Source organism: Rhea americana, unplaced genomic scaffold, assembly GCF_003343005.1.
Source record: "Rhea americana isolate MKP2758 unplaced genomic scaffold, rheAme1 scaffold_15, whole genome shotgun sequence".
Lineage (NCBI taxonomy): Eukaryota > Metazoa > Chordata > Aves > Rheiformes > Rheidae > Rhea > Rhea americana.
The window spans coordinates 4,799,684-4,811,361 of NW_028185594.1; the positions used below are offsets into that span (position 1 = coordinate 4,799,684).

At 53.1% G+C, this 11,678-nt stretch overlaps 2 protein-coding genes across 3 annotated transcripts in view; one reads left to right on the forward strand and one right to left on the reverse strand.

Annotated features, from left to right (window-relative positions):
* Positions 1–233, reverse strand: part of BMPR2 (bone morphogenetic protein receptor type 2) — a 107,897-nt gene extending 107,664 nt beyond the window's left edge. Inside the window, exon 1 of one of the 2 annotated variants that reach the window (XM_085299397.1) lies at positions 138–233. The gene's annotated coding sequence lies outside the window, so the exon portion shown is untranslated. Of the gene's footprint in view, positions 1–113 lie in introns of both variants that reach the window. The other variant, XM_085299396.1, reaches the window with a different exon arrangement.
* Positions 1–11,678, forward strand: part of SUMO1 (small ubiquitin like modifier 1) — a 235,783-nt gene that overhangs the window by 183,164 nt on the left and 40,941 nt on the right. The window lies entirely within an intron of this gene.

Sequence of the window (11,678 nt, forward strand, 5' to 3'; positions counted from 1 at the left end):
CCCTCTCCTTCGCGAGCTGCCACAGCGCGGTTCCGTCCTCCTGCCGCAGCTCCCCGCTCGCCGGCAGGCGGGGAGCGCCTCAGCCCCGCCGCACTGCTACCGCCTTCCCCTACCGCCGGCGAGCGGCAGCTCCGCACCGCGCCGCCTCCTGTCCGGCCCCGCCGCCGCGGCTCGCGCTCCCAACGGCTCCCGCACCAGACACAAAGGGGAGTCGCTCTAACTGCCAGTCTCGCCGCCCGGCCCGGGGGCGCCGCGCCACGCCACGCCCCCCGCCCAACGGCCGCACCGCCCGCGCACCGCCCCCGACCATAGAGGCGGGCCTCCGCGCAGGTACAGAAGGGCTCCGCGGAGCCCCGCCCGCGCCTCCATGTTATTGTGCGGCGCCCTCCGCTGCTTAAATTGCCGGATTTTACTATTTCGAGACAAAAGTAGAGCCCGGCCGCCACACGGTGCTTGCGCTGCAGCCTTTGCTGCGCCGCAAACGCTAATCAAAGGCTGGCAGGGAAGCGGGGGCTGCCGGGTGGTGCCTGGTGTCCCAGCCCCTGCTCTCGTGGCTGACAGCCACGAGCGATTTTAAGTTTGTTACCTTTTTTTTTTTTTCTCCCTCCTTACAATCTGTTCCAATTTAATGTAGATATTGGTAAGAGAGGGTAGAACACGGAATCCCAGGTTGTAATTGGTATTGCCACTTTCCAGAATCACAAGTGCACATCAACCACACTGTCCTTCCTCCTCGCTGAGGAAAGTGAACAGGGGAGAAGGACCTTTAGGAAACAAACACACAATTCGCCTCCAAGCAACAAAAGAGAAAACCAACACCGAGTATTTACTGTGGGCCCCAAATCCAGCATTTCTCTTCTCTGGTTTTGTGAAGACATCTAAGTGCAACTTGCTTTCTACCCAGCTGCACTACAAATACAGCCTCTTCTATCTACTGCATTTGCAGAAAACAAGAACTTAACCATGCAGGATACGCAGCGCTTTTACTGTTTAGGTGGTTAAAAGAAAATTACAATAATTATGACAATTTGTTTATACATCAAAACTGGCTTATCCTGAAGTAAATACAAAATTCCCTCCAGTTTTAGCAGCTCTAAATTTGGATCGTTAATACTGAGAATTCTTCTGTTCAAGGAATCATATAAAATAGATTTATGCCTTAAAATACTCTCTTTCTTTCTTTCTTTCTTTTTTCTCTCTCCAGAGAGCTGATTGGGTGCGTTTTGTTTCTCTATAAAGAAACAATGAGACTTATGCCATTTTTAATAAAGTTATTTCCTCACAGGTTTCAGAAGGACACAGCCCCAATCCAGAAAACACCGCTGTGAAGGCCATGTGGGCCTGGGAAAGACCCCACCACAGCTGTGGATCTGCTTAGCTTGAGCTTACACCTGGATGAGGGTCTTGGTCTAATCTGGACACACACATTCCCAGCAGTTTGCAAGGCTTTCTCCTCCTTCCCTACGCAAACCTGAATTTTCAGAAGACGTTGCCCCCAGGGCCAGGTGCGTCCCTCCGGCGTGCTGAAACCCCGGTTCTCYGAGCCCGGGATGTGCCGACCCCCTTTCGCCGCTCAGATGCGGGAAGTGATCTCCGCTGCCTAAGGACAGAGGCAGCTTCCCTTTCCCACGGTGGTAGGAGGAAACCAGACAGCTAAACTGTCGTTCTCAGACTCGCTCACTGTTGTTTGCTGGGACAAGGGCATATTTATAATTCTTTCTTTGGTATTGTTTTATCTGTTTTAACTGTATGCTAACATTTCACTAGCCTAATATGCAGCAATGCCAAGTAAGGCCAAGAAACACAAGAAAACACTTAGGATAATGAAAACTTACAGAGCTGCAGCRTGGTACATCTTCAGTGTTGGCCAAAACAAGGACAGGAGAGAGAGAGAAAGCAGAGAAAACCTTCTAAAACTTAACAAGATTTTAAAATGCAGAAAATGCTCTGCTGAAGGACTGTATTTCTGCCAGAAAGAACTTAGCCTGGTGAAACAATGGCATTGAACTTAATCAAGAAAAGTCTGTAAAAAAAAATATAAATAATAATAATAATTAAAAATAGTGAGAGGGGAAAAGACCTTACTCTTTCACAACTGTCACCCTCAGTGCTCGCGGGCAGGCAGGGATGAGGAGGGCAGAGACACCYCGTCCCTACTGGGGCACATCTCGCCCCGAGGCGGGGGAGCTTTAAATGACCTGAGGCGGCGGCCCTCTACGCTGCCTCTGTGCTTACGGGAGAGCTGCAGCGGGAAATGAGGCTGATATACATCRCAGACATTTCCTGCTGTCATGCCAATGCACGTGCAAACATATTGATATCATTTGCAAATTCAAGATTGTACATGAACGTGATTAGACATGTCCTTGTTAGCAGTGTTTCCTTTAAACAACACTTTTTTTTTTTTTAATTACCCGGCATATGGAAAGTCTTACTTCCATGCTTCCCAGCAAATATTCCAACCAGTGGAGAATAAAATCATCAGAGCATTAAAAAAAAAAAAAAAAAAAAAACACTACCCAACACTAACTTTAGCTCTATTCCTTTTCAGAAAACGCAGTTTTCAGGTACTTCCTAAAAAGTTTCTTGGGATAGGTTTTCCTCTTATCCAAGAGCGTTTCAGCGCTGACGCTGTATGGTCGCTACCCTTGTTAGGGCTCCGAGAACTGCTCTTTTTGACAGGACTTTTCATGGTGTCAACAAATCAGTTTGAAATAAGTTGTAAATTTTACTTGGCTGCCCGTCAGTCTGCCCAGGGCGTTCTCCCAATGCTGTCATAAATGCTGCGGAGGGAGGATAACAACATCGCCCAGTGCTTTTGTTTTCAGAAGATTTCTTGTTTGTTTAAAAAGAAAGCATCCCCATAGCGTTGATTCTGATGCATAAACATACGCTGATACAGTAATAATCAAGATGTTCACAGACTTTCCTACAAATAAATACTCCCATCCTGGACCCCCAAGCAGCATCTCAATAAATAACGGGTTCGGCACGGGCCTCCGCTGCAAACGCTTGCCACTTATTGCTAAATTAGGGATCTGTCAGCAAGATCATCTTCCCCGATCTCACCTCCTGTAGCAGCGTGCCGAGAGAGGTGATCTCCGACAGCCGGACCCAAGCCTCGCGTAGCTCTCCGGATTACTATTCGCATCCTGAACCGCAGCCAGGACGAGCTGAAAGGATGATACTGCCTGCTCCTTGCGGTCTGCTGAGCTAGCAGGGAAAAGCCACAGCCAATGTAGCTAAACAAGCGATCGCACGCAGACGCTGTTATCGTCGTAGGTGTTTGGTTACTTATTTTACAGATTTTCCCATTGAYCTCAAATCCAGAGCATTGTGCCAAGGCACCGATACACCCCTGTGAGTCTCCTGGGAGGGAAAGGTCGGAAGAGCGAAGACCATCGTGGGAAGCTCGTAAATAAAGGAAAAATGGTGAATGCCCCAGGGGACTTTAGGAGTAATCTGAAYTCAGAAACACCTTTCTTCAGGGGAGGACAGATTTTCTTAGCAATAGGGCAAGGCATCTTATCCTTCAGAGCCTTCTTCAGCCCACCATCACCCTGCCCGAACCAAGGGCTGGTTTCCGTCCCCTTTCCAGGGCTCAGCTTCACCTTGGGGAAACAGAGTCCTGCAAAGTGAGACACCAAGGTGGGATGGCGCCAGGACGGCGGCATCGCAGCCTGAGGGGGAAATGACTGCCCAAAACCTTGGAAAGAGTCCTTTGTAGGAGAAGCTTCCCGGTCTTCTTCACAGGAAGGAAGAGCACCACCAGCAACAGCCCATCTGTCCTGCCAAGATCGGAGATAAACCCGTCCAACCTCCGGTGGCAGCACGTGGCAGAGCAGGCTCCCRCTCTCGACAGCCAAACCACAGCTTTAAGGAAACGTCAGACTGAATTCCCTGCCTCGGAGGGGACTCGTTTCCCCTTTAGTCCAGTCAGATAATCTGCGCCAGACATTACTTTTGGCCTTTGGACTCATAAAAGTCCGTCTGAAGACTATTATGTCTTTTTTTTCCCCTTTGTCTCTGAAGCATAGGAAAGAGCAGCAACTATCCAGCCTTCAAAAGGAAAAAAAAATTGTGAGTATGAATTTGTAAGTGCTTTCAAACCCAGATTTGTTTTTCTAACTCTACCCTGTTGCTGTGTGATCTACTGCAGAGTGAACCATGCTCTGCAACAAAGTTACTGTAGCCACTGATGTCCTCCTTGACTGGACTAGAAATTTTGTGGCAGCCCCGTTTAGCTTCCAGAAGGAGACTTCTAATTAATTTACTACCAAAACGAACTGCACAGCTTTTGTGGCCGTTCCTTGTGGAGATCTACCTTCACATTAAATTCCTTTCCTTTGACGCTGCCCGCGCGCTTCCCGTTTTTGGCGTGGGAGATGCTTTCCCGGGGTAGCACAGCGTCGCGTTGCGGCAGACGCCGGGTTCGAGCCGGGCAGCGTCCCCAGGCAGGTGCGGGGCAGGCTGAGCCTTTGGGAGGAGGAGGAGGAGGAGGAGGAGGAGGAGGAGGAGGAGGGAGCCGAGCACTGCAGGATAAACACACAGTAAACGCGTGTTTATTCCTTCGACACGGGCAGTGGCGTACCCTGCGTCTGACAGGATTAGCCGTGAAACAGTTAACAGTTAATAGCCATTTTTAGTTTTCACAACACGCAGTACCTTGCTGTGATAACGAACTACGAGCAGCGTTGGGARCAGCAGCCGTCTTGTTTCGGAGATAACGCTGCTCAGTCTGTGGAAAGTTTATCCCCGTGCTGGGGGCGGAGGCGGGCGAAAGGCTCACGCGAGCCCGGCAGAGCGCCTCCCGCCCGGGGTTAAGCCTCAGATCCCGTGCAAAAGGCCCTCCGCAGCTCACCCGGCTTGCTCGTCACAGCCTCACGCAGGAAACTGGCTGCGGGGCGGGTGTTTATCCGTTCAAAACGGCCCTGGCTCGCTCGCTAGGTGCGACAGGGAGCCGGGGCGAGTTGCGCCGGCGCAGGGCACGGCCGGGCTTCGCTCCCGCGGCCTCCTCGCCCCTCTGCTCGCCCCGTTTCTCCTGCTAGGGACAGGCCAGGGCAGCTTTCCGAAGCCTCCTTTCCCTTCCCGCTCCCACCCCGCACGCGGCCAGCACCTGTACGGAGGCGCCCGTTCCTTCTGCTTCGCCCGCAACGTGACATCTGTTGCCTGACGCTTCTGAAACTTATTTTTATCTGCGGAGAACACCCTTTCAGATCAAAAAAAACGAGTCAGTATGTCCGTGTGGCCTCTCTGCCTTTCACAGATCTCCCTTGAAAATAGAGCAATCGAAGCCTCGGACGCAGCCCTGAGCCAYGGACGCTGCTCCTCGGCCCCTGGGACACGCAGCCAGGCCCAGTGCCGCAGTCCTTCCCTTCACCCTGCGCTGTCTCGGGTCATTCGAAATTTCAGAGGTCTAAAAAGCTCTGATTYACCAAGGAGCAACAGGCCCGTTTCCAGCCGAGGTCCTTTCCCAACCGAGGGGGGCTGGGCAAGGCCTGCGYGCAGGGCTGAGCCGGGAAATGCCCCAAAACATGCTTACGCAGTTTTGACTTTCCGCGTCTTGCTTTTCTCTGCCCCTCCTCCTTTCCCCCCTCGCTGGGTTCAGGGAGATGGGTGCCGGAGCAGAGCTTCCCTTCGCCAGTACTTCCTGCACTTCCCCTTTTGCATTTTCAACGTTTCCCTGGCTTGGGGAAAGCTACAACCCGCAGAAGGGAAAGGAGGCCCCAGCCGGTCCAACACATGCCAAAACACTTATTTCTCGCCTCGTCCCCGGGGCAGCAAAGCTCGTTTCTGGCTCCTGGCAGGAGAGCTGTGGGACAGGGCGACCCCGTGTTTTGCCGACAGCACCGGTCTCCCATCTCCAGCCCTGATGACAACCCCGTGCTCAGAGGCAGCAGGAAAAAGGTCAACGGTTTCTCGGCACGCAGCTCGGAGCAGCTCCTCGGGGAGACCCGAGAGATAACTCTGCTTTGGGGAGGAAGCAGGCAGTTCCCATGCTTCTCCCAGCGGAGAGCAGCGGCAGAGAGCAGCAGGTTTCCCTCGCCCTCTGGCAGCGCTCGGCCGCCCGCCTCCTCCGCGAGCCTTGCCGATGAAATCTCTCGCCCCAACTCGAGAGATAGCAGCGCTCGCTAAGCACGCTCCGCCTCGCTGCACAGAGGAGCGCCTCTGACCTCGTCCCRTCTTCTTTTCGGCATTTGGCAAGTCCTTATCGGCTCCGGCGGTGACCTCCCGCCAGCTGCACGGGGATGCTCGGAGCCAAACGCGCGCAAACAATTTCAGGGGCAGCTGCTGCTACTGTACAACCTCCTCCGGCAGCTTCTGCAGATGCAAACGCTTAAACAGGCTGCGGCTCACGCGACCCCTTAGCACGCTACAAAGCATCTTGCCCTTCGGCTTTAACTTGTTGCCATTAGACGCATCTTCAACTCCTATTAGCCTGCAGTGTCCAACGTATCGCCGCCCGTGCAAAAGGGCCGGACACCGGGAGACGCGTGCRGAGCTTGGAGGCTTTAAAGCAGTGCCAGGAAAAACAGGTCGCGGACGTGGGAGCCAGCTGGGTGCTGTCAGCAGCCGTGGTGCGCGCATCCCCCGCTGCCAGGAAAATCCAGCCCCCAGCGTGGAAAACAACTCCACACCGATAACGAGGCCGGAGCGCCTGCGACGTGGCGATCGCACACAAGCTCGCAGCTACGCGAAGCCGATCCCGAAGTCGCACTTGCGGCCAGGAGGCTCCCTCGGGACGCCACGGTTTGGCCGCAAACCGCTACGTCCGAARAACAAGGTTTTCTTCTAAGCAGACTAGCTCCTGCCCAACATCCGCAGGAGGCAGCTGCGCTTCCAGCTTTACGCTCTGCCCGTGCTCTCCCGTTAGGCAGCTGCTGCTCAGGAAAGCGGGAACACGGGGGCTGTTCGATGTAACCRGAAATATTATTCAGCGCTCCCTGAATCGAGAAAAATGCAATACCCATCACGCTTCCTTCTGCTTGGATACATCAGAGCTTCTCCTGGAAGCCAGAGCAGACCTTGCTTTGGGCATTGCCGTGAAGAAACGCAGTGACCATCGCCCCCTGCCACCTCCACACGTTCGAAGGGCTCCAGCAATAACCTGCTCCCTCAAAGCTCCTATTTCGTTCTTCCACGCGTCCAGGCTGTGCACCAGCATCCTTGCAAAATAACTGACTTGGATCATCAGTCAGTACCTCAAACGCAGTCTTAAAAGACAGTTTTTAAACCCCTCCCAGTCTTAAAAACCAGCTCCTCCTGCCCCATGAGTTTCACCCTACCGTCCGCGCATCGCTCAGCACCCCAGCTGCAAGGTTTCCAGCCGGCGCTCCTGCCCCAGCCTTACCCGCGCCGCCAACCTGCGATTTCTGAAGGGCTATTGAAACGGCCGTGACAAAATAATGACTATTTTGAGTAGGAAACATGCCTTTCCTCAGAAAGATGAACATCTCCAACAACCCTTTGAAAATCAAGGGAACAGGCTCAAATACCTGTCATAAAACACAAGCGAGAAGGCGCTTCAGCCCAAACTGCTGGAAATAGCTCTTCCACATCACGCAAACGCTTCGGAGTTTCTCAAAGRAGAAATAGCTGGAAATAGTTTTAGAGAAAAGAGCCTTTTTCTGCCAGCTGGCAAAAGCAGACCAGATGGATGAGATAGATGGCTAGCCAGGGCTAAGAGCCACTTTTGTCTCGACTGTGGGCCGGGCTCGCCTGCGCAGTGTCTGGAGGCAGCGCAGCACACTGTCGGCCCCCTGCGCTCATGACCCACACGACGAGCTCTCGCTCTGGCCCCGTTTTGCCCCGTGRAGGATTATTTCCCGTGGTCTCGCATCCCACCACCGAGAACACAACTGTTCAGGTCATCCTCCGTCCCCTCCCCGGCGGCAGGGCCAGCTGCATCAGCCAAGCGCCACCCCAAGCTCGGCCTCCCAACCGCGCAGCCGCTTAAAGCGGAGCGTCGGCTTTCCACCACCTATTTATTTTTTGCGCAAGATGACGATGGCAGGCAGCTGGGATTTTTCCTGAGCTGGTAGCTCATTCTCATGATGGCAGCTGCTTGGTGGCTGAAATAAGGGACACTTACAGCAAAAGGCATCAAGTTGCTCCAACCTGCCAAGGGCTGGTGGACAAGGCTACTTTTGAGGCTTTCGTTGCTTTTGCTGAACACGGTGGGTATTTTTGCCCAGCCTTTTCCAGCACCAACAGGCTCCCGCTGCCAACTCACTCCCTGCAGCCATTTCCACAGGTCGGTAAGGTGTACGCTGCACAAACTAGATCGGGAAAGCACCAAACTGCAATGACTGTGGGCTCTATTATGCCATGTGCAGGCACTTTCAAAGGTTAGAAAAGCTCTTTCAGCTCTTTTGCCTAGTTGTGGGCCCTGCAAACAGAAGCTGTTTGGATGTCGGTACCGGAGCTGCTGGCTCAGAGACTTTACTGAGAATTGCACAGCATTTGGGCTTTTTGGCAGCCCACAGGCTCRTGTGATTAATCAAGTGCTCCAGTTGTTATGAGAAAAAGTTTATGCTAAAAGAAGGGAAACTAGACCCGCAAAATGCATATGCCTAGAGCAACCCCCCAAAGCTGTGACGTTTGTCAACCGCCCACCACAGGGCGGTGATGCTTGCTYGCTCTTCAGCGCCTGGCGCTATTTCCTGCCCACACAAGCCCCTTTGCACCCCTTGCTGTCTGGAGGTGGAAAAGGTCGGGGGAAATTCTCATCTGAAAGGGCTGGAGGCAACAGCAAGGTAAATCAACTCTCAGTGCATCAGAATGCATTCAGTAAAAAGGAGTATCTATGGACCTACCACACACTTCAGGCACAAAGTAGCATCAGGCAAAAAAGCAGGCTCTCGTAGCAACGCTTCAGCCCCTTTGGTTAGTAAGGCAATGACCAGACTCATCTCCTATGGCCACGTAACAAGTAACGCTGCTTTCCCCATTCAGGAGCTTCAGTGGGATTTAGAGAGCGCAATAGGCTTCCTGCAGGCCACGGGCTCTGGAGCAGCGATCCCAGAGGAAGCAGCCCCTGGCCGGGAGCTGCTGCTGGGGCTGCCTGGAGCCAGGCTAGCAGAGACGCAGGGAAAGGTAGCCAAGGCCAACGTCACGCTTGCAGTCACCRGCCTGGCCCGGCTGGGCCGGAGCGTGCCCGGAGGAAGCTGTTGCTCTGACACATTGCAATACCCTGACCAGGCATCTGGCAAGTATGTCTGGTTTACCTTTACCTCCAGGGTTACAGTGCTACATGCACAGCTCTAAATGCCTATCTCCCACACACGAGAACTTTGCTTTCCTAGAGGCTTTCCAAGCTGCTAACGAAGGGCACTGATAATGTGTGAGCTTGCATTGTGGGGCTGTCCCCCACTGGCTGCACACCTGTTTCAGCAAATGTTTTTTAGAAGTGATTCTAGCTCRTTACTAAGACAAACCTTTTTCTTTTTAATGCAACAGAAAATGAAGTGTTACAGATTCAGGAGCAGCTGGTTTTAATTCTCTCTTCTGTATGAGACTTGACATAGTTGCCCTTCAAGACTTTGGCTGCAGTTCTGTCATGGGAGATTTCATTTTGGATTTGGATAACCTCACGCGCAGCCATTCCTTTCTCAAAAGRAGCTTCCTCCTTCCTCACAACATGTCTATCTCGTATCCTATTCGGATCTCTCACAGTGCTTCATAAATAATGAGAGCCCGGCACACTTAGGGGATTTGGGAAGCATTATCCCACCGCTTAGAGGCGGAAGCCGAAGACCAAGGAGCAAGCACAGCGAGCGCCAAGAGCTCTGCTGCAGAGGAGGGGGGTTTGGTGCTGCGCTTCCTTGGGGCCTAGAGCCCTCCTTCGCCCACCTCGGCATTTGACTCATTTTGATACAAGTCTGCAGAGACACCAGTGCTGTTTCCATTAGCCACTGAAGGCACAAAGCTACTCACCGCTACGACAGGAATTTGTCCAAGAAATACGTCAGGGACAGGCGCGACGGCGCAGCTTGCTTTGGAAGTTGCTCATGGGCCAGGGACACAACATGCACCCACACTTGCCCGGAGCAGCCCGCGCGGCTACGCAGTCACGCAGCAAAGACGCAGGCAAGCCGCTTCGACACAACGACGGGGAAGGACTGAAAGCACCTTGCAGGCAGGGACAAAGAGCCATCAAAGCCCAGTGGTGACGTGCATTTGTGGCCCCGCTCCCCGCAGTGGGAGAGAAACGTAGCATCCCTCCGCTCGGCTTCTCRTGCCTGCATGGCGTGTGCCTCCACGCGTGAGGATCCGCTGGGAACAGCGGGAGCGCCCAGCACGCCCCACCAGCACCAGAAGCCTGGGAGGAAACGTGGGCACACAGGGCCCTTCTGCCATCAACTTTCCAAAGAGCAAGCAAAAAACACACCTGTTTTCCTAAGAAACTACAGTTTTTAGGCTAGAAAATACCTTAATTTTCCTAGCAAGAGTTTTTGCATGTGAAGTACCTACTAAGAAAGCAGGATCGTGCCCACAGGGCAAAAGCAGTACTGGGGAGGAGCGCAGCGAGCATGTGCCAGCGGCCTCACCACAGCGCCCGGCAGCGCTGCCCTGTCCCTGCACAAAGCTCCCGGCTCCAGAGAGCAAAACGAGCAGAAAACTCCACAGAAGACCTCAGCCTTGCCAGGCCGCCTGGCACTCGGACTCTGCAGCAGAGAGGCGGCAGCAAGCGCGCAGCCCGTCCGGCCGCCCTGGGCCTCCAGCTGCAGCGGGGACAAGGAGGGGAGAAGCGGCCAGTGGGCCCTGAGCGCAGTCGGTCAAGCCTACTGACTTACTAAAACTGGTCCTCTGAGGGAAAAAAAAATGAAGTATTATCATCAGTCCCAGTGAAACTCCACTGTGACACATGGTCACTTAATAAGYATCTGGCAGCTTCCCAGCACCGGGCCCATGAGCTGCATTTGCCTGTGGCTGGGTACAGGTGTGTCCTGGCAGAGGTGCGTGCAGTCCCTTCCYGGGGGAACAGCCCGCATTCGGGCCCCCTTGGTTACCACACAGCTCAAGGCTCAGCCAACAGAACCATCCTCCACACTCATACCCTGCCACCAAGYCTTTTTTTTCCCCTTACAACCATGCAAGAGGACTYGTCCCTGTTAAAAGGGAGAGGTGTYTGCAATAAGGGCCTGCCCCAYGCAGGGCTTTGCCTGCAGAGATGAGGCATCCCAGCTGCTTTTTTCTACAGGGGATTGACATAGGAAGTGACACATACCTTCCAAAGCTGCCACCACCGCGGTTTATGTTAACACTGTACAGTCTTGAATGAGTTGGAGATGCTACATTTCCTTCTGCTTCCAAGGAAAAAATTGTGCAATGTTGAAACTGCATGGACCCCTGCAGCTGCATCTGTTGTTTCAACACAGCACGATACCTCTTAAGTAGCTGAAATTGGGATGCATCTGATGGCTTCAGGTAGTTTGTAGTATCTATTGCACAAGGAAAAAAAAAAAAAAAAAAACTAAAGTTTGTAAATTCCAGCTAGCAGATGGAAGATTTCATTGAACCTCCACTCCTTGGCCAGATACACGATTTTTATTCAACTGTTAGCCCCTGATTAAGAATTAAATTGGGCTATAAAGCTGTTGAGATCTAACACCAGACTTGATTTTTAAAAGGAGAGCAAGTGTGCTGCACATGCTCTGCCAGGATGGCAACAGCTG